The sequence below is a fragment of the Cydia fagiglandana genome, chromosome 2 (assembly GCF_963556715.1).
Source record: "Cydia fagiglandana chromosome 2, ilCydFagi1.1, whole genome shotgun sequence".
Taxonomy (NCBI): Eukaryota; Metazoa; Arthropoda; class Insecta; order Lepidoptera; family Tortricidae; genus Cydia; species Cydia fagiglandana.
The window spans coordinates 5,418,292-5,441,972 of NC_085933.1; positions in this window are offsets into that span (position 1 = coordinate 5,418,292).

Genomic DNA, 23,681 nt, shown 5'->3' on the forward strand with positions numbered 1-23,681 from the left:
AGTTAGAGGTGGGAGGGTCCATTATTATGGACTTTCGAGCGATTATTTTCAAAACTTATCACTTTATCATAGGTATAAATGTTTTGAGTTTTTTTTAATAAAGTAGCGGCTCACAGAAATACATCTGTGTTCCACATTAAAATATTCCTCATAGTTTTTGAGCAAAATGGCTGTGACATACGGAACAGTATTCTGTTCGCACTTTTGTGCGAGACCTAGCTTTAACCTAAATTGAATACAGTAGCCCGCCGAGCATATGGTTTTTTAAAAATGGCTAACCGCGGAAATTTCAAATCGTTTTGTGGCATAAAAACGCTAGGATTTGCCAATGTTTGCTGATGAAAAAGAAAAATGAATTGTTAAAAATGTCCAAGTGTTATTTTGAACATCATAATTTCACAGAAGTTTGACGTTTATATAACTTGCACAGTCTGTGCTATCAAAATCCCTGCAGAGTTAGCTTGGTCGGATTCTAGTAACATTTGACTGTGTTCATGTTGCAACTTCAGTTGTCATAAAAGTCACGTATAATAATAGCTACGTTTTTTTCACGCTTTCTAACGTTGTTCTTTTTTAATCTACCGGCCCGATTCGAACTTTAAGATACGTCAGTTAATAGATTTAGAAACGATATGGAGTAGATGTGTCAGTGTCAAAAGTGACGTTTTTGTTTGAAGAAAATTGACGTATCTTAACGTTCGAATTGGGCGTCATGGATTTATTAAGATCATTGATCTACGTACGTCTTTATTCTCTTTATGCAACTACCTAACTCGAGAACAATTTTATGATGAGTACTTACCTATATTAATAAATTTAATAATATTACAAGTAATACTCTAAACCTACCTAATAGGTAAGACCGATATAAATATTTTTGTGTCAGTCATTTTGGAGTCGAAAATAACACCCAGAAATTTTACACTGCTGCTGTTGGGAATAATCTGGTCTTCATATTGAAGAATAATATTAGGGATGGTATGGCGGCGGGTAAAAGTGACTGTGCAACATTTGGAGGGTGAAAGTGAAAGACCATGCTCATCCAACCAGTCTTTGAGGTACACCAAGGCCTCATTCAATCTAGAAGACGCTTCATCTAAATTGTGAACTGCGGTATAGACAACCAAGTCATCGGCATATTGCAGGATGTTGCAAAAGGGGAGGACAGATTGCTCAACATCAAATGTATAAAGGTTATATAAAAGAGGGCTGAGAACAGAGCCTTGGGGGAGGCCTTGCCATACTGTTAAAGGTGGGTAGAAGGTATTCCCAGTTCTAATTTTAATGGTTCTTCCCATGAACAACCTGCAGACAATTTGTACAATTCTCGCAGGTATGCTCAGCTGTAGCAGTTTTGCTCTGAGCAGAGGGAGTTGCACATTGTCGTAAGCAGATGAGATATCTAGGAAGCACCCAACAAGTTGCTGCTTCTTAGAGAGGGCCAGTCTAATATCAGAAGTTAAAATGGTTAAGCTGTCCAAGGTACTTCTTCCCTTGCGGAATCCAAATTGGGTATTAGCTAGAATTCCTTTACTCTCAACCAACCATTCCACTCTGTTCTTCACCAAGTGTTCAAAAATCTTTCCTATCGTTGCAGATAATGCGATAGGGCGGTAGGAAGATGCTTGGCGAGGATCTTTGCCTGGCTTCAAGATTGGGATTACTACTTGGGACTTCCAATCCTCAGGGACTTCGCCGGACATGAAGAACAAATTGAAGAGTTTTAGAAGGTGGTTTATAGAAGGGGGGCTCAATTTTTGGATGAAGCAATACGGAATTCCATCTTCTCCAGGTGAGCTGTTACGGAGACCGGTTAGAACCATGTCAAGTTCTGAGATAGAAAAGGGGTTGTCTAATGGAACTAGATGTGAAGGGGAAACTGGATTTATGCACCTCTCTTCTGGGACAGATGGAGGGGCCAGTTTGTTTGCAAATTCTTCCAGCCAAGTAGAAGGATCGCAAGATGATGAGGGATCGGATTTAAAAGATCCTCGAAATTTTTTGATATTTCTCCAAACCAGTGAAGATGGGGTTCTGGGGTTAAGGCTTTCGCAAAATCCTTTCCATCCCTTCTTTTTTGTCTTGTTAAGAAGGCGTTTGGTTTGGGCAGAGATTTTTTTAAAAGAAGTATAATCTGCAGTGAGTCCGGTCAAATTATACCTCCGTTCTGCATCGTCTCTCTCCTTAACTGCTGCAGTACAGTCCGAATTCCACCAAGGTGGGGATGGTAATTTAGAACTAGAAGGTTTTTTCTTAGGAATATGATTATCAGCTGCTTCTAGAATTATAGATTTAAACAAAGAATACCTTTCAAGGGGACTAATTACACTATCTAATATTTTTAATTTATCTTCAACTTGAGCTGAGTAATTGGGCCAATCAGCCTTATCAAGCTTATATTTTAAAAGAGGTTCCGGAGATGGAAGAGGAGATACTGAAGATGGCTTAGAAATTATTATAGGAAAGTGATCACTTCCGAAAGATTGATTGAGAACCTGATAGAAGAGCAGGCTAGAAAGGTTAGGAGAGCAAGCAGACAGATCTAAGACCGACTTGGGGTTTTGACCAGGGTATACTCGGTGAGTGGGAGTACCATCATTAATTATTATTACATTGATATCATCGAACAGGTCAATGAGAAATGAGGAGAAAGTATCACTGTGTGAAGAACCCCAAGAGGTGTTATGGCAGTTAAAATCGCCTAGAATCAGAAGGGGATGAGGGACAGAAAAAAAGAGAGTAGAGAGATCAGGAATTAGATTTAAATTTGGATGAGGAATGTAAACAGATATAATATTTATTCCCATGACGTTAGCGGCGACAGCGTTAATTTCATGGGAGTGGGGGGGAAGATGAATTTGTGTGAAGGGATATTTCCTATTAATCAGTAATGCACTACCTGCACGACCGTCATTGCGGTCATCTCGGAGGCATGAGAACCCAGAGATCTTAAAACGAGATCCGGGTCTCAGCCATGTCTCCGAAATGGCCGCAACCGTCACAGAGTGCTCGTTGATTAAATTGATTAAATCAGATTTTTTTTGATTTACACTACGACTATTCCACTGTAGGATATTGGCCATAGGGACCTTTGATTGAAGCTAGTTCTTTTCTGATGGCAGCAAGATGATGGGCAACGTTGTTCGGTATACAGTCGCTAATCATGGCGACCCAGTTCTGCATTAGAGCTAACATAAGTGACACACTATTGTCATTAGAGGGCTCGGTATCAAAGGGGGGAAGCGAAAGAGCGTGTCCATTTGGCAGTTGAGAAGAGGGAGTAGAAATTATATTTTGATGTGCAACGCGGTCATAACCGGGGGACAGAGGAGTCCTTGGTCGAACGGGTCGGTATATAGTCTGGCGGCGGGATTGAGAAGCAATCGGTACGGCTTGTGAACCAGAGGGAGCCAAATCGGAAGAGAGAGAGTGACGAGGGGCTTCTGTAGCTACAGGGCTGAACATGGTGTTTGTAACATCAGAGTATGTTTTCCGAACGGTAGGAGTACGTGCCGCAGCCTCCTGATAAGAAATATTTTGCTCTGACATTAACAGTTTAATCGCCTTTTGTCTACCAAATTCTGGGCAGTTTTTATCTGTGGCAAGGTGGCGACCTGTGCAGAAAAGGCAGGAAATATGTTCCGGAGCAATGTTGCAGGTGTCACCGGGGTGTTTTTTGGCACATTTGTAGCATCGCGCGTCAGATCTGCATTGTGTTTGGATGTGACCAAATCGCAGGCATTTCCGGCACTGAATAGTTGGCAGCACATATACTTCCACATTTAGTGATGTGTAGAATGCATAAATCTTAGAAGGCAAATTTTGTCCTTCGACTGTGACAACCACAGATTGGGTCGGGACCCATGATGGTGGACTGCCTTCTTTGAGGACCTTGCGCTGAAGGCGGCGAGCTTTTAGAATTTTGCCAGTTCCCTCTTTTAAATCAGTAGCCGAGACGAACTCCTCCATTGACCATTCTACTGGGACTCCGCGAACAAGACCCATGCGGGACACGTGGTATGACGGGATCGACGCTGTTAAGTTATTGCGAGCTAAACAGGGGTTTTCAGTTAGCTTATTGGCAGCATCTGCCGATTTGCATTCGACCGCAACGCGATTACGACCAAGAGACTTGATGCCATCTTTTTTGATGTCCGGAACACTGTCCTTTGCGAAAATTTGTCCTATTCTGATGGGTTGGAGAGAGGACCCCGCATTAGGAGATTCAGTTACTCGTGAGATATGCACTATAAATGGGCCACTATCTTTGCTGTCGTACTTACGTGTTTCGTTTTCAAGGTCGGGGTGTTTATATAAAGTGGAAATAGATGCATTGCTGATGTCACCCTGTGTTGGTCTTTTTTCATGTGGTTCACGGGACAAGTCGGTTGGTGTCAATTCCAGAGATTTAGCGTTTCTTTTCCTTGTTTGAGCGTCAATATCCATTGCTACAGAATCGTTCGTCAAATCCGTGGAATTGCCACCACCGGGGTCCGGCGGCTTCTCCTTCTCATTCCCTGACATCACTGTTTTATTGACTCTCAGGCCAGGAGAGTATGTATTACAGTCTAGAAATAACTAATGTTGTTAATAAACCGTCACCAAGTATACGTAAGGAAGGAAAGTTTTATTTATAAGGATAATAACCTAAAAACCGTACAGACTCACTCAATGCGCTTCTGTCAATCAGTGACTATATTATCATGAGTCATGATGATGATTCATGACATATGAACGCTAACCTTTACATTCAACTGTCATTTGCTACGGTTTTGCTAGCTCGATTGCGAGGTATGCATATAACCTACCTATAGCCAAATCTCCAAATCTTAGAATTAGAATAAATTTATTAAAAGTGGAAAAATTACTGTCTTGGGTGAGTCTTGAACTCACGGCCTCTGGATCGATACTCCAGCTCTCTGCCATCTGAGCCACCAAAACCTCATCCTTAGCCAGCAAATCTTTCCACCATATTATAGGTATATAGGTCAAGGGGACCCTAGCGACATCTACGGCAAGAGTGTTACACTTCTTAACACCTTCGCTGCGGCAATTAGTATAACTCGTAATTAACCATACTTTGTATAGGGTCTTTCGACCCCCTACCGCATTGAACGTGACGGCTACCTTCGTAAAGCTGTTAAAAAATAAAATATAATATAAAACATGGCCCCTAATGAAAATCAAGTAAGGTAAAGGTAGCTTTGTAGATGTTTTATTTCTCTTCATAAACAGGTATCGCATTCTAGAAGAATATGAAAATTGGTGAGAAAAACGATTTTGTTGTGTGAAATGTGTCTGACGGGGGCCAGTTAAATATATAATTTTAGAGATCTCCAAATAATTTAGTTTATATTTAGTCAAACGGCGCTCGTCAAGTGCCAGTCTCGAACCACCTATGTTTGCTGGATGACTCGATTGTTTTTATTAACCCTTAAATGTGTTGCCAAATGTCTACAAAGCATTAGACAGCTCACAGAGTTTAAAAAAAGGCTTAGGTTCTTGAACGCACCTTTATGCCAAACGTCAAGTAGTAGGGTGATGATTTAAGGGTTAAATTTACGCAATATTTTTAATTTATAAAAGTTAAATTCGTTTTAAGACGAAAAGTCGGAAAGCTTGAAAAAATCCAGAAGTTGATAATTTTTAGTATGTGATTTTGAGCGGTATTTTCGGGGTTTGTAATTATTTTATATTTAAAAACTTTATCATAGGTATATCACAAATAGTGTACCTTTCTAATGGTAGTAAAAAAAACATATCTATTACTGAAAAAAACATATTTAATATAATAACACTGATTTCGTAGTGAAAATTGAAGTTATATTTTTTTTACTATTTTTCCTAGAATCGGCAAACAATTATGTGACATATATATTAATCTCGGCCAAAAAGAAAAAAATCATACATTTAAGGGTTAAGCATGCGCATGCACAAGAACACGTCTATCATCTACAATTCTACATGATCTTGCTTCCACCATACACATAATACATCTCACTTAACAGTTTTTTTCCTATTAAATACGAAAGATTCAAGGCCTAACCCATAAAACATAATTATGATAATGACACATGGTTTTTGATATAAGTACTGAGGAAAAATTTTACAAAAAATGTAGCAAAAAATCTAACGAGTACATTTTTAAATAACAAAATCATTAAATATTCAATTACTATTTAAATTACTACACTGTTTGTAACGCGTTCATGTTCATAAAGCTGTGTATGTACCTATTATGAACGCTTTTCTCTCATATTTTATTAAGTGCCATGTGCCTAAACTTGAGACGAGAAAAAATAAAGCGTAATTTGAGGAAGAAAATCTCAAGCGTGTCCTTGCACGATTCGGTCTGCTCTGTTTCCTAGTTACTAAGCTAATAATACTTAAGCTCTCATTCCTCGTATTATATTACTGTGGCACGTGTAAGAATCTCCGTGTTTCTAATACGATTCGACCTTTGGATAAACAAATAAATATTTGGGACCAATCTTACACAAGTCCACTTAATCCCACACTAAGCAAAGCTTTTACTTTGAGTAATTGGCGACGATAACAACATATGTACTTAATACTATCTATGTAATATAGAATATGCTTACTCTGCTACAAAATACGAAATTTAATTTATGTTTTAATCATTTTATTGTGGTAGGTGTTGATATACATGCCGATTTAAAGTAGAGCGTCACTGCTATCATTTTGCAACACTTAAATGAGTTTATAATATAGTTTTCACATATGAAAACTGTTGGAGCACAATTACCCAGTGGAAGGCAAAGTAGGCACCACCTTTACCACGTTCTACGTTTCTGAGGCATAATTCGTTCATTTGGTATAACTAATTCCACGTATATTATTGTTTATTCACACGTTACCTACCTTAGTTCTTACTAAACTAAGTAAGGTAGGTACTTGCAGCTTTCTACATTCAAGTGGTGTGACTATAGTAATAAATACACTGATTAACTATGTACCTATTCTATCTAATAATTTAATTTTTATTTCTTCAAGCGCAACCATTTTCGCATCAAACTAAATTAAAGAGTAAGGTCGATAAGGTTTAGGCCTCATATCGTTAAGGATTAAATCAGATATTAAAAACCCTCTATCAGCGACCAGGCAATAGACCGGCTTTTACCCCAGCAATTGTAATCAACGCTATTACGACTCGATTAAAGTAATTAACTACAAAGCGGGCTAATAGCATCTGTAAATAGAATTCTATTGAAATGTAAACTAGTGATAGGTTAGACAATTAGGGCGGCCGAGTATCTTGTACAGTCAAGGAATTTAAATTCCGACCCATTTCGTACTTTGTCACAGTGACAACCGTATGAGGTCTCTAGCGGCTTTCATATTGATTGTCACTGTGACAAAGTACGAAATGGGTCGGAATTTAAATTCCTTGACTGTACTTTAAACAAATAAACTTTGTTACACCGAGGCCTCTTCGCGAACATTAAAAATATTATCGGCTATTACAATTTAGGTAAATTTTATGGATTGCTAAAAATAAGTTGTTTCTGATACGATTGTTTTATTTGAAGTCAAGTAACTAGCTGGGCAAATCAAAAAAGGTAACTAAAAGAATTATTGTCTACACGGCAGAAGTTAATCTATAAGACATTATCTTATTAATATCTAAGTATTTCTTCGATACTACTTGTAGTACTAGCTATTAAAAAGAGTGTTAAAGTTTAATTACTACTACTAATTACTACTAAGTCTAATTAATTCTATTAACACTATTTTATAAGTTAATTTTTAAATGTTTGTAACTAACAACTATGGATTTATATCCGAAATAAAATGATTTTTATTTATTTATTTTTATTTAATTACACTAGAGCGATGTAAAAGTATGAGTAGGTATATCTCATTTTAAAATTATTTCTTAGTATGAATAAGCCTCTAACAACAAACAAATTAATCGCAATATTTAAATCAGTCCTAATCGCGCACTCGCACTCGCAATCACGGTACTTACCAATAACATTTTTTTTTAATTAGTAACTACCTAAGTATTTATTTTTTTTGTTCTTTTGTAGATTATCAATTTATCTCCTTTAGATATTAAAAAAAAAGTATACAAGATTTAAGTCTGAATTTTAAACATAAAACTCCGCATTTCTCCATCACCTTACTTCAAGCCGCCAACACTAACTCAATCTAGCCTTTCAACCCATTCACCTCATCGCCTCAATAACTAGCAAACTACATTTCTGAGTTAGTACAACTTCATCCCGTCCTTATGTAAAGTTCCCAAGGCGCTCGTGGCAAACGTTCCACAGTAAAATAAAATGAATTGGACTCTTCCTTAGAGTGCTTTCATTTCGTTTCGTTAAGGTCGTTGTCTTAATTTAGATGTATAGAATGTTGGTGCAACTAGATGGATGTGTTGAGCAATTCATTCGTTTCCACGCGTATGTGCTCTAATTATTCGACAGGGTGGTTAAATAATAACAACAGTTAGTACTTATTATGTACCCAGCGATACACGCCTTCGCCCGTGATGCCTGACAATGGAGTTACAATTAGCAGGTAGTTCTCATTTCTGAGGAAAATTATTATACATATATTAATAGTCTAGTGTTATGATAATAGTAGTCTAGATAGTGTTCTTAACAATATAACGTAATAAAGATGTTATTACAATAAAGCATACACGGAATGGCTCACAAAATATGTATATTTTTGTATACAACATGTTACCAGCGAATATAATAGCATGTATGGTCAAACAATCTATTATAAAATAAACCTCAAAGATTTCCTTAACGAGAAAGCATATAAATATTAATTATAAGAGTTAGTACTTAACAGATTTTTGTATGACGTCTTGTGAACAAAATCATTGTCATATCCTAAATGTTAATTTATGTTTGTTGGTTTGAAAGCAAAAAAAAAACGTGCTCCCTTTTAACACGTTCACTGCGGCAAGCCAAAACCTTTACCCAAAATGTAGTGCGTTACGAGGCCTAATCCGCCCCGTAGTGGTTTAAACCTTGGTGCGTTACGGGTATAAAAGTGCCCCGTAGACCCAAGTCTGTTAAAACTGCTATAAAGTCCTGAAATATTTTATTATACAATTTTTTTTGTGACAAATTTATAGAGTATGAAATTACCTACGTCATGTTCCCTTCGCACGTAGATACGATAAAAACATATGAAATTATAGAGAAATGAAATGACGGGGTTATTTACTCCCCGTATCGCACTAAAATTGAAAAACTACGGGGCTTAGCAAACCCCGTAACGCACATACCTTATTTATGTCGATAAATTGATAGTGATGGGAAATAAAACAAACGATATTTCGCGCTTACTATAGTAATAATTAGACATCGTTTTTCAGGTTGAAACTTAAAGTTTTAATATTAAAAACGTCACTTTCGGACAAAAAATGTCTGGAACTGATTGGTGTAAAAATTGATTACTGAGCAGCCGTCAACAATACGCCACATTCAGTGATATGATATCTTGTGAAGTATATTACTTATTCTAAATTATCATCATCATCATCATCATTTCAGCCATAAGAAGTCCACTGCTGAACATAGGCCTCCCCCTTGGACCTCCATTCGTACCGGTTGGAAGCCACCCGCATCCAGCGTCTTCCGGCGGCTTTAACAAGGTCGTCCGTCCATCTTGTGGGTGGACGTCCTACGCTGCGTTTGCTAGTCCGTGGTCTCCACTCGAGCACTTTTCGACCCCATCGGCCATCTTCTCTGCGCGCAATGTGGCCTGCCCATTGCCACTTCAGCTTGCTAATCCGGTGAGCTATGTCGGTGACTTTAGTTCGTCTACGGATCTCCTCATTTCTGATTCGATCACGCAGAGAAACTCCGAGCATAGCCCTCTCCATAGCTCGTTGAGCGACTTTGAATTTTGAGATGAGGCCGATAGTGAAAGACCACGTTTCGGAGCCGTAAGTCATCACTGGTAACACACATTGATTAAAGACTTTCGTCTTGAGGCACTGAGGTATGTCGGACGAAAAGACATTACGTAGTTTCCCGAACGCTGCCCAACCGAGTTGGATTCGGCGGTTGACCTCCTTCTCAAAGTTGGACCTACCTAATTGGACTACTTGTCCTAGGTAGATGTACGAGTCAACAACTTCGAGTACCGAGTTCCCAACAGAGACTGGGATGGGCACAACATTGGCATTTGACATAAGTTTCGTCTTGTCCATGTTCATTTTCAAGCCCACCCGTTGTGAAACTCGGTTGAGGTCATCGAGCATCATGCTGAGTTCCTCCATCGACTTTGCCATGACTACGATATCGTCGGCAAACCGAAGGTGAGTGATGTATTCGCCGTTGATGTTGATGCCAAGTCCTTGCCATTCCAGGAGCTTGAAGGCGTCTTCCATTACGGCAGTAAACAGTTTCGGAGAGATAACGTCTCCCTGCCTTACGCCTCTTTGCAATGGAATCGCCTTCGTGCTCTGCTCCTGTACTCGGACCGACATGGTGACGTTACTATACAAATACTTCAACACTTCGATGTACCGATAGTCAATATGGCTACAACTAAAAAAGTTAAAAATTCGAGCTTAAAGGATAGCTCTCTGTCACAGCCTACGTCGGAGCCGCGTGTAGATCCTGAAACCGAAGAGGACAACCTTGCGCCGCTTTCGCCACCAAAGGCGACCACGCCAGAGTCTAACACATCGCATAAAAGACAAATTAGTATTATTAGCAGCAACTCTACAAACAAAATATCTGCAATTGCTCACTCAACGCTCTCGACAAATTCGTACATTTGTCACTATTTAATGCCAAGTCGTGGAATAAAAGACTTGACTGAAAATATTCATAACAAAATCACAAATTTCACACTAAAAGACTACTGCATAATACTTATCGGCGAAGAAGATTTCATGCAAACAAGTGATCACATTAACCTCATTTACTATATAAGGGAAAAATGTCAATCAATTACACACACTAATGTTATATTATGTGCCCCTACTTATAAGTATAATGAAACCAGTGTCCTGTACAATTGGCGCGTAGAAAATTTTAATAATTTATTGTACCTCGATAATGAAACGCACCAATACGCATATTTAATAGACACAAATCGCAACCTTTCGTATGATTATCACATGTTTTCCAAATCAAAGGGTGTGATAAATAATAGGGGCATGCGCGAAATCTTTAATCAACTTGAACAAACAATTAGCGATATAGAACATTATTATGTAATAAGTCCGTCTTCACCTCAACCAGAATCCTCCGGTATTAGTATCACAAATGGCGATGATTCGAATATTAATAACAAGTTTTTTCCATTATAATTATTTGCATATTTTACATCAGAACATTGCTGGTCTCATAAATAAATCTGATTTATTGATGGTCCAATTGGAAGAATTAAAAACAAAACAAATGAACGTCGATATAATATGTATAAGCGAGCATTTTATGATGTCTGGTAACGAAACTTTATTGTCTTTTCCAAACTTTAAAATAGCTGCTTGCTATTCAAGAAAAAGTATGAATCGTGGTGGCACGTGTATTTTAGTCCAGTCCCATCGCCAATTCAAAGAAAGACCTGACGTAGCTAAGTATTCCATATCAGGAATAATTGAATGCTGTGCTATAGAATTAGTTACGCATGAAGTTATAATTATATGTGCATATAGGCCACCGTATTCCTCTAACTTAAACATGTTTTATGAACAATTAGAGCTGATATTAAATAAATTGTGTAACAATACCACAAAAAAAATAATTTTATGCGGAGATTTCAATATAGATATTCTCAGAGAAAATAAAATCGCACAAGATTTTGAACATTTTTTGGCTAACTATAACCTTGAGGTACAATTTAGAATACCTACTAGACCTCTGGGTAATAGCTGCATAGATAACATAGCACATAACTATAAATCCGGCTGTAATGGCGAAGTACTCGACCTTGGGTTGTCAGATCACACAGCGCAGATAATAAAAGTTCCCATAAAAAAAACATGTATTCTCGATTCATGGTCCGTAATGAAACGCGATTTTTCTAGCTCAAATCTTTACAGATTTAAATCTTGCCTTGATGCGTTGTCTTTCTCTGAAATATATAAAACACAAGATCCAGATACAGCATATGATTCATTTTTGCAAACGTTTCGAATGTTTTATGATTTATGCTTCCCTTTTAAGAAAGTATTATTTAAAAGCTTCAAAAAAGTTAAATGGGTCTCAAAGGGAATTAAAATATGCAGTCGAAAGCAAAGAAATTTACTGTGGCGCTACAGACTCTTCCCTACTGCAGACAATAAATTAATCCTTGACAATTACTCAAAGATATATAAAAAAATAGTAAAGTTAACGAAAAAATCACAAAATGATCACCGAATAAGCAAAGCCCGTAATAAAAATAAAGCCGTCTGGCAAATAATTAATAGTTCGAAAATGATGTGCCCTAAAGAACCTATACGTACAGTTCGAATAGACGAAAACCATGTTGCTAATAAACCTAGAGATATAGCCAACGCTTTCAACGATTATTTTATTGATCAAATTAAAGCATCCCCAACCCAGATGCCGTATTCGAGTCACATACCTACTAATATACATTCAATGTTCATTTACCCCACTTCAGCCAAAGAAGTACAAAATATAATTAAAAAACTAAAAAATACTAAAAGTGTGGGATACGATGAGATCGATACTTCAGTAGTAAAGTTTGTAGCAGACTCCATAGCTGAACATATAAGCCATATTATAAACCTTACGTTAGACGCTGGTAAATATCCTAACAGTTTAAAAACTGTTATAATCAAACCGCTTTATAAAAAAGGAGATAGAGAATTGTGTCAAAATTACAGGCCGATAGCTCTAGTCCCTATATTTTCTAAAATTTTTGAGAATGTTATTTATGATCGAATGTACAATTTTTTAACTAAATACAATATACTGTGCGAAGAACAAAAGGGCTTTCGAAAAAATAAAACGATTAATATGGCAATTTTTGATTTACTTAAATTAATTGTTGAAAATGTAGACAACAGGACCCCAATATGTGCAATCTATACAGATATGACGAAGGCATTTGATTACGTGGATCATAATATCCTGCTTTCAAAACTTAACGCATATGGAATTAGAGGGCAAGTACTAAATCTAATAAAATCCTACTTAAGTAATAGACAGCAATACACAGAAATAGCCCATATTTGCACAAATCGGAAGAAGGAATTAAAATACACTTCAGATATTAGGAAATGCACACACGGAGTCCCTCAGGGTAGTGTACTTGGGCCACTACTCTTCTTAATTTATATAAATGATTTTCCCACTGCTGTAGAATGTCCCATGATACTTTTTGCCGACGATAGTACATCCATAATTAAATGTGATAATTTAAATGAATATGAAAATGACATAAATTCTGTCCTAAGTGATATTGTTGGATGGCTTCAAAATAATAATTTAGTTATAAACCTCCAGAAAACGAATATAATGCACTTTAAGCAGGTGGTTTCAGTACCTTGTATGAATATTAATTATGAAGGAACCAATATCAACGAGGTTCAAGTTTGTAAATTCCTAGGCATTACCATAGATAGTAATTTAAAATGGAAAGAACAAGGCATAGAAATTTGCAAAGCAGTCAACAAAGCAGTATATGCTTTACGAAACCTCTCAAAAATTGTAAGTAGAACAACCTTAATAAGTGCTTATCATGGCCTCGTAGCATCCAAGTTGCGTTATGGGGTAATTTTTTGGGGTCACTCTAGTTATACAGAACATATTTTTATAGCGCAAAAAAAATGCATTCGTGCAATACTTAACTTGAAATACAGGGAAAGTTGTGTTCCCGGTTTCAAATATTTAAAGCTCTTAACTTTTCCTTCGATTTACATCCTAGAAATAGCTCTATTTGTAAAAAGTAACCCTCAACTATTTGTACTCGCATCTCAAGGGCGCAGGCTGCCAGTCAGAACACAATATGAGCATAAGTTACGAGCGCCAAAAGGAAATACAGCCCTGTTCAATAAAAACATTCTTAAAATGGCTCCTATTATCTATAACAAGATACCAAGTGACATTCTAAAGCTAGATACAAAATATTTCAAAAAAAAGCTGACAGAATTACTAATTCGTAAATGTTATTACTCAATCAATGATTTCCTAAACACATAGATAACTGATATTGTAAATGGAATTCCTTCCCCATATTTAATTATTTCTCACATTTTACTGTAATATCATTTCTTTAATAGTATAAGTACTCGTATTTTCATTTTATATAAATTGTATATGTTAGGACCTCATGACATCACGCGATATAGATAATTTTTTTTCAATAACTAATATTTTGTATTGTTTGCAAGTTTGATTGTGATATTTGTAAGAATATTATTAATGTCAAAGTATGCACGCAGCATGTTATTATTTAGGTTAGGCATTACATTAAATTTGTACATCCGCATTTGTGGATAAACATAGTGATCGAAATGTATAAAAAGTACCACCTGTATTTATTACCTATGTTATACAAATAAATTTCTGATTCTGATTCTGATTCTGGCATCGCTGAAGAGACTCAAGCACCGCCCATGTTTCCACCGAATCGAAGGCTTTCTCATAGTCCACAAACGCTAAGCATAATGGTAAGTTATACTCTTCGGTCTTCTGTATAACTTGCCGCAGCGTATGGATGTGGTCTATGGTACTATAGCCTTTTCGAAACCCGGCTTGTTCGGGAGGCTGGAAGTCATCAAGTCTGTGTTCGAGACGGTTCGTGATGACCCTTGAAAACAGCTTATAGACATGGCTCAGAAGCGTGATGGGTCTGTAGTTCTTCAATAGGCTGTTATCACCTTTTTTGAAAAACAGCACCACCTCGCCTCTATTCCATGTTTCAGGCGTTTTGCCCTCGGACAAGACGGAATTAAAGAGCTTCTGGAGGACTTTAAGTACCGGTGTTCCACCCGCTCTCAGAAGCTCTGAAGTGATTCCGTCTTTGCCCGGCGCCTTGTTGTTCTTAAGCTGCTTCAGGGCCATCCTAATCTCGTAGAGACTGATGTCCGGGATATCTTCGGTATAATGTCGGGACAGCTTGGCTCTTGGATCTCCTACCAAGCTGTCGACGTGCTTTGCGATCGAAGTGTATAACTGTCCATAGAACCTCTCGATCTCGCCTAAAACCTCCGCTTTGCTCGACGCTATGCTGCCATCTTCCCGTTTCAGCTTCGTCAGCTGGCTTTGCCCAATAGACTTGTCCTTTGCGAACACTTTGGAGCCTTGGTTTCGCTCAATAGTCTCTTTAATACGGTTAGTATTAAAGAGACGCAGATCATGTCGCAAGGACTTAGATATACGTCTATTGAGTTGCCTATATGACTTCGCGTCATCGGGAGACTGCAACTGTAGCGAGCGTCGTTCAGCCATGAGGTTTAAGGTTTGCTCGGTCAATTTCTGAGGTCTAACTTTACGGCGGGGTCTAAAAAACTTAGACCCTACTGTGTGGACAGTTTCCACTAGCCCGTCGTTGATTTCGTCCACTGAAGCCAAGTTCTCTAGGCAAGCAAAGCGGTTAGAGAGCTCGAGTTGAAAGCATTCGGGGTTTTGAACATGGGCTCGAGTAGGTCGGAGCGTAGACTTCATCAGGCTGGACCTTTCAAGTTTAATATTGATATTCAGTGAGCCTCTTACGATTCGGTGATCACTACCGGTCTTTACCCTGTTGATCACAGAGACATCGCTGAATATCCGTTTCTTGTCGGTCATGATGAAGTCTATCTCGTTTCTCGTGGAACCGTCAGGACTCATCCAGGTCCATTTCCTGTGAGGCGGCTTCTGGAAGAAAGAGTTCATCACGAAGAGTTCCTCTCTCTCCAGAAAGTCGGCCAGCCTCTGACCCCTAGGGTTCCGTTGCCCATACCCAAATTACCCCACTCTCAACTCATCACCGCTTCTCTTGCCCAACTTTGCGTTGAAGTCCCCCATAACAACAGTAAAGTAGGTTTTAGAAGTATGTATTGCCCTACTTACGTCCTCATACATAGCCTCTACTTCATCATCGGAGTGTGACGAGGTCGGTGCGTATACCTGAATGACCTTCAGCGAATATCTTTTGGATATTCTGAGTATTAGGTATACGACCCTGCTCGACACACTGTCGATGGTTATTATGTTGTTTATGAGGGACTTGTGAACGAGAAACCCGACACCACCTTGGGACTGTTGGTCGCCCTCCCGGTGGTAGAGCAAGTTACCAGACTTCAGGGTTGTCGTGTCCTCCCCCTCTCTACGGACTTCGCATAACCCTACAATGTCCCAGTGTAACCTGCTCAGTTCCTCTTCCAGCTCGCAGATCTTTTCGTCAGTCCTCATAGTGCGTATGTTGTGTGTTACCAGGGCCAGTCGTCGTCGGGGTGGGTAGCCGGATCTTTGCCGGAGATTCTTAGCACCCCTGACCCCGCTAATGCCCTGACCGCTACCATAGCCAGAGCACCGGGGGTCGCCGGAACCTCGGGGCCGTGGTTTGATTGTGCTCTGCATGATGGGGGGTGAATGCCATAATCGCCACGCTTGGCAGGCGGGTTGGCGATCGCAGTCGAGTACACCGAATTTGAGGGACGCTGCTGCCCGTCCACCGGTGGTCTTGAACGTAGTTTCAGGACATATCCGGGTCCTAGACGTAGTTTAAGGACATACCCGGGTCCTTTCTAATCCGGGACCATTCTAAATTATACCAATTGTTAACTACATTGTTTTTGCAATAACACCATTCTAGTTACCCCAAACGCATTATTTTTAATTTATCGATAAGAAGTCTTGCAATGCTGACTGCACTAGTGATTTTGTGGTCATAACCCCGTACGGGCCAGCTGAAACCTATACGGGGTTCACTGGAACCCGTATCGCACTAGAAGGCGAAATTTGTTCCCTGGTCGGTACGGGGCTCCTGAAACCTCGTATATTTTGAATATACCACTTGGTTATACTGTTGATAAGAAACTCAAATGTATATTTGTCTCGGCTAGTCTGTGGCCATGAGTAAACCCATGCATAATAAAAAAAAAAAAAAAAAACATAGTCATAAAAATATCCAAGATACAGCTTCCGCACCAGCGAGTAAACACGATTTTTAGTCTCCGCACTGGATGATGACATCGTACGGGGTTCAAAAGCCCCCGTAACGCAGTGAACGTGTTAAGTTTTGCACCGGGGGTCCTGAAACTAATAACTTATTCCGATCGTTTTCTAGTGAATCCTAAGAGTAAGAAATCGACTGGGAATGTCAAACCCGAATCGCAAACGCAATAACGATGATTTAGCCCCAATGGGCTTTCTTGGTTTAGGTATCGATGTAGGCCCCTAGTTATCTCGCCCATTATAGTCAAAGCTTCGTCGACTACTACATCAATTGACTACAAATCCTCATTTTAACTAATCCTTTTGTTCTTTGAGGCTTAACTGTCAGTAGAGTATATTGGCTTTCTCTTGGACCATGATTGGCCAACCCTGAGGTTTGATTAGCAAAACCAATTAGTGCTAGATCTTCAGAATTTGCCAGTAATATTTACAAATGGTAACGTGTATACAGAGAACTTGTATATATTTTCTTAACCGCTTAATTATTGCGATAACTTTATCTAAATATGGTAATTGCCACTACACACCTACTTTAGTTCAAATAGTTAGTGAAGTCTCCTAATATCGCTTTCGCGTGGCAATGAGGAACCCGGAAGCTGCCCTTGTGTCCTTTACTGACCTATTTAAAGTTTTGCCATGGACATGAATAATATGATGAATCTAAAATATTTTAACGGGATTTTGATGTTTATTGGTGGCGGTGTTGCTGCCAATTAAAAGAAAATATTACCTGCTGTGAATAGATGGTAATGTTAAACTAAAATGGTTGAATGATTTTACGAAACAACGTGTAATTAAATCTAATTTATTAATAATTTGTCGAATGAAAAGTTTGGCATTTATTTGTGAAATGACAGCTGTTGGCGACCTATTGTTATACGATATTTCTTTGTTATATTTTTTTATCGAGTTACGAAATCTTTCGCTTGGACTTGATAGCTTGAAAATCAGGAGGTGCATAACAATCAGTGGAATTATACAACTTGCTGTTATCAATTTTGAAGAAAGAAGAGTGAAGAAGCCTAGCTATCAAATCAACGAATACTTTTAGTAAACTCACTATTACGTCGTTACATTTTTAAATTTTCTTTTAATTTGTCTTGTAATCTGTTGTTGGTAAAGAGACAATGCCGTAGGGAACTGTCTAACATTGCCCGTTGCAATAGTGAAGTAAAAGAATTTAACGGCTCTCCAGGGCACTGTACGTTTTAGTAGCACTAAACATCTTCCACTAACATCTTTAGTGCAAAAACACGCTACAATGTGCTTTGAAAACTTTGTAGTGGGAGCTGATGTTGGCTTTAAAGAGGTAAACTAGCTGGTTTTATTACCATACATTTCTAAATATTGATGTATATAGGTATATTTTACATTTTTGCTTTGTACTTACACTTACATAGTATTAGGATGTTTGATACGTAGGTGATACCTAAATATATAAGTTCAATGCCACGCATTAATCTCTCCTTATTGTACAAGAAGGGTGGGGTTATAGTTCCCATGCCAGTCGTTGGAATTTACACGCAACATTGAATTTTTTGCATGTAATGCTGGATTTCTTATACTCTGAGCATCTTCCTTACGTAAGTATTAAGTTAAGGCTTTCCCTATCCTTCTCAATTGTTCATGAGGTAAGCGGTCTTCCTTGTTCTCTTTTGGATCATGGATAGGCATTTTCTGACGACATAATTTTTCCGGCCTTCGTCTGTGGGCGGATAGTGATCATGGATAGGCATTTTGTCAAAGTTCAAAGTGGCTTATTTTAAACAAAATATAAACAATAAAATAAATAACCCAAAAACTTTATGGAAAAACCTTAAATCCACAATATTGCCTAGTAAGAATAATGAATTACCTTCACTTTTCAATAACCCATGTACCTTAAATAAACATTTTCTCGATCTGCCAGGAACTTCAGATGTAGCGTTGTCACAGCTAACTTATTTTGAGTTCCATAAGTACAGTGACACAGTTTTCCATTTAAATACAATTAATTCTAATGAAATTACTAAAATAATTAGAAGTTTAAAATCTAATGCGGAGGGTGTTGATGGGATAAATTTAAATATGCTTATTTTAACGCTGCCTTACACAATTGATATTATTACTAGTTTAATTAATACCTCTATCCTTTCATCCACCTTTCCGGATATCTGGAAGTTAGCAATTGTAAATCCCTTGCCTAAAATAGCTAACCCATCTGTGATTAAGGACCTTAGGCCAATTAGCATACTACCTTGTATGTCTAAAATAATGGAGAAAGTTGTCTGTGCTCAGTTGACCACCTACCTAGAAACCAACAACATTTTGCCGGATGTCCAATCGGGTTTTCGGAAAGGACGTAGCACTACAACCGCTTTACTTGATGTTTCTGACAACATTTTGGATGCTCAGGATAAAGGCATGTGCACTCTTTTAGTGCTCCTTGATTTCTCGAGGGCTTTCGATTGCTTAAATATAAATCTACTATTATCTAAGTTAACCTACTATGGTTTTGACCAGAAAACTATAAAGTGGTTCCAAAGTTACCTCAGCAATCGGTCGCAGATAGTTAAAGTGTGCCTTGATGATGGTTCCTCCCTTTTTTCAGAAAAAGCCGAGCTTACTAGAGGAGTCCCTCAAGGATCGGTACTTGGCCCGCTCCTTTTTATACTTTATTCTGCTGATATTGTGTCTCACATTAAGCATTGCAAATACCACATATATGCAGACGACATACAGGTCTACATATCATGTAAGCCATCGGAAGTTGACACTGCCATAGAGAAACTTAATCAAGACCTCACAAGTATAGCAACCTGGGCTACAAAAAATTGCCTACTGCTTAACCCGAATAAAACAAAGTACCTTGTCTTTGGCAGCAAGCACCAACTGGCTGGTGTCAGTAATTCAGTAGATGTTATGTTAATGAATGAACCAATTGAGAGGGTGTATGAAGCGCGAAACCTGGGCCTATTAATGGATTGTGGACTTCGGTATGAAAAGCATACCGCAGAGGCTGTAAGAAGTTGCTTCTATAAGCTTAAGGTGCTATATAAAATTCGGCCATACCTAAGCGAAACCTTGCGCATTCAACTGATCGAGTCACTTGTACTATCAAAACTTAATTATATGGATGTTGTAACTGGGCCTAGGCTACTTGCCAAAACAAAAAGACTCATACAACGTGTTCAAAATGCCTGTGCTCGCTTCTGTTTTAATATTCCTTTGAGAGCCCACGTCACTCCGTTTCTTAATAGTCATAAGATCCTCAAAATGCAGCACCGTCGTAAACTTCATTTGGCTTGTTTGCTCTTCGGAGTTCTGAAGTATAAAACCCCTGCATATCTTTTTAACAAGTTATCTTGCATCACGCTCCGCGACCGCCGTAAATGTGGGATTCAATTGTTGACGCCACGCCACGCTTCGGCAGCTTTCCGGGGCAGCTATCGCTATACTGCCTCAAAATGTTGGAATAACGTGCCACCGCCAATGAGGAACCTGCAAAGTATTCATACTTTTAAAACGAAGCTTAAACAGTACATGCTTAGCATAGATATAAACTATGGATGAGCGCATGCATATGAATTGCCCGTTGCGATCTTCATGTCAGCAAAAAAGCGCCATCTGTTACACACTGCGTACAACTACGTGAGCTCGACTCTCGCGATAACTTTGTACGGGCGTACAAGGCTTGTTAAGTTTATTCGCGGTTTATATCAGAAGAGCGTCGATTAAGTTTATGGTTAATCAAAATTATTTGTTGTATTTGTTGGCGTTGTTTGATATCCGTGTCGTCGACACTGACGCTCCTTCTTACCTCTCAAGACCCGTGACATCTGTACTAAAATCAGCTGAAGACGAAAAACAGAGAAAATATTCCACGGCCTGTGAAATGCGACATGCAACTTTCACACCACTTGTAACATCTGTTGACAGCGTCTATGCACCCCAAATGTCCTCCGTTATAAAACATATGGCAGAAACCATATCTCAACGTTGGAACCGATCTCTAAGTACTGTACTGGGCTGGCTGAGATGCAGGATCAGTAACGCCGTTATACGTGCCACCACCATGTGCATCCGAGGCACACGCCACCGGTTTAAGTCCCCCGCCTGGTGGCTTGGGTTCGACGACGGTGCCGCCCTTCCACACATCGACTGAAACCCCTTTTCTACCCTACCTACATATGTCTTAACCTAACCCTTTGCCTATGTATTACTTATGATTCTCGTAATAAATGCTTTAGTTAACATATTTATTGTATTAAAATGGGCGAACTTATCCTTATAAGTTTCCGTTCTTCTACGTTATTTCGTGATGTCATTATCGTCTCAGGTGGCAATGCAATATTTTAAACATTCGCGCAGTGCGGTGTGCCGCCCTGTGTAAGCCGGCTCTGTCAAGGTCGACAAGTTGGCCGAGCTACTAGCTACAGCAGTACAGTTCGATAAGTACCTCCCGAGCTTTCGCGAGTAAAATGCGGCGAACAACTATTTCTGTTAGTTTCTTGCTTGCAAAACAGGTAGAGTAAAAAAGAAGGAAACAGCAATACAAACTAACTATTTTGGCTCAGTGATCCAAAGAGAATCTTGGCCTCCGAAACGAGAGCGTGCCACCTGTCCACAAATATGATGCAAAAATATAAGTAGGTAATGGAAAGTATTAAATACAGCGATGTGAATTAATCGGTGTTTGAAAATGCGCGCTTTGTTTCTAGCGCTCACCTGTTAATTTTTTTTGAGTTTTACCTACAGTTAATTAAAAACTTTAACCTGACAAGAATTAATATACTAGGTACCTAAGTCAACGAATAAAACAATAACAAATACTTGATCTTGTTATTTCGAATGTTTTTAATAATTATGTAAAAGAAACGGGAACAAACTCTGTAAGACAGACAATAGGTACTTTAATTTCGGTAATTATATCCGGTAGGTAATCAACTAATCATATTTAAGTAAATTTACCTATACAAATCACGCAGTATGCATTTCTACTTCATAATAACTTCCAAAGAGAAATGACGTCCTTACAAGGTTAATGCATTAGCGCTATGACGTACGAGCGAACATTAGTTGCTCGTGAGAATGAAATAAAATTATCGTTTAAAATTGGTTTTAAGCAATAAATAAACCTAATTGGAAATTACTTACCGATGATATGAGATCCCATTTTTTTTCTTATACTTCCTATAATGGTTTTTGCACCCTTTTACAACGCAATAAGGCATTTTTGTGTTATGCTGCGTGACAACTTTCTACTGCGCAATTCGCCACACGACTGAGCGCCGGGGTGTGATAAATGCAAATATCACACCCATGTAGCGGCCCCCTTTTTAGTGCTCGTTAGCCGCGTCCTTACGAAGTAATATATATGTCCATGATGCTTAGCCACCAACTTAGCCAGGAAACCTGCTTACACGATACAAGCTGCCTGTAGTTTCTGCTTTCTGCTTTTACTTACCACTTAGATTACGTTCCCTCTGCATTGCCATGGCACATTACTTTTAAAAATGTTATTCTCGCCCTCTTGTGACTCTCTATATGTAGTTAAATCTGTAAGATCGATAAAATATTGCTTAAACTGCTTTTGTTCGTAACAAATCGACCTGTTTTATTTGTCATTTTAGTTTAGTTTGCGCAGCTGCCGCATGGCGCTAGATGTAATGTCAGGCGTAATGTACGGCCAAGATGAGTTTGACCTGATAATGTAACAGCTGTATTGTACGTAGTAAAACTATACATAGTAATTTATTGTAATGTATTCTTGACTAATTGCTATCTTTGTCTTTTGTATTCTTATTACTATCTTTGTCTTGTGTATGTATTAATTTTGTTGTTAATTCTCTTGTTATTCATGTTACCTGTCGTGATTGTTTCACCGGATGGTCTTATCGGAAGATCAGCGCTGGAAGTCGCCAGCAACATGCTGAGGTGAGACCATTTCGTGGCACTTTCTCTTTTTTATGTTTCTCTGTTTAGTATAAGTTTTTATTTTGTGTTTGTGCTTACGAATAAAATTATTTCTATTCTATTCTATTCTATTCTATTTTCTGACGATATAATTTTTTCGACCTTCGTCGGTGGTCGGATAGTCATCATGGGTATAGGCATTTTCTGACGATATCATTTTTCGGCCTTCGTCGCGTTATATGGCCATATCATCTCAGTCGGGATTATTTTTTATTTTCTATCCCCTACGTCTATTTTTACCAAACTCGCTGTTACCGATCGACAATTTTATTCATGAACTTTGAACAAGATAAATTGTACAACTCCAAGGCTTTCATTGAACTTTGTTATCAAAAGAAAATTATTAGCATAGGTACGTTAATTGGATTTTTTTAGCGTTCGATATTAAACAAAAGTTTTTCCCTTAAAAGTAGGTAAAGGTAGGTAAATCAAAATTGTACCAGGCTTAGATTATAAAATATTAATTCAATAAGTTATTTTGATAAAACCACGGAAGTTTTATAAGGAAATAATGTCATATTTTTTATCTCGTCAACGTAATCTCGATTTTTATAGGTACATAATCCACCATTACCTACCAGATAATTGAGCTGCGGCATAAAATGTAAAAAT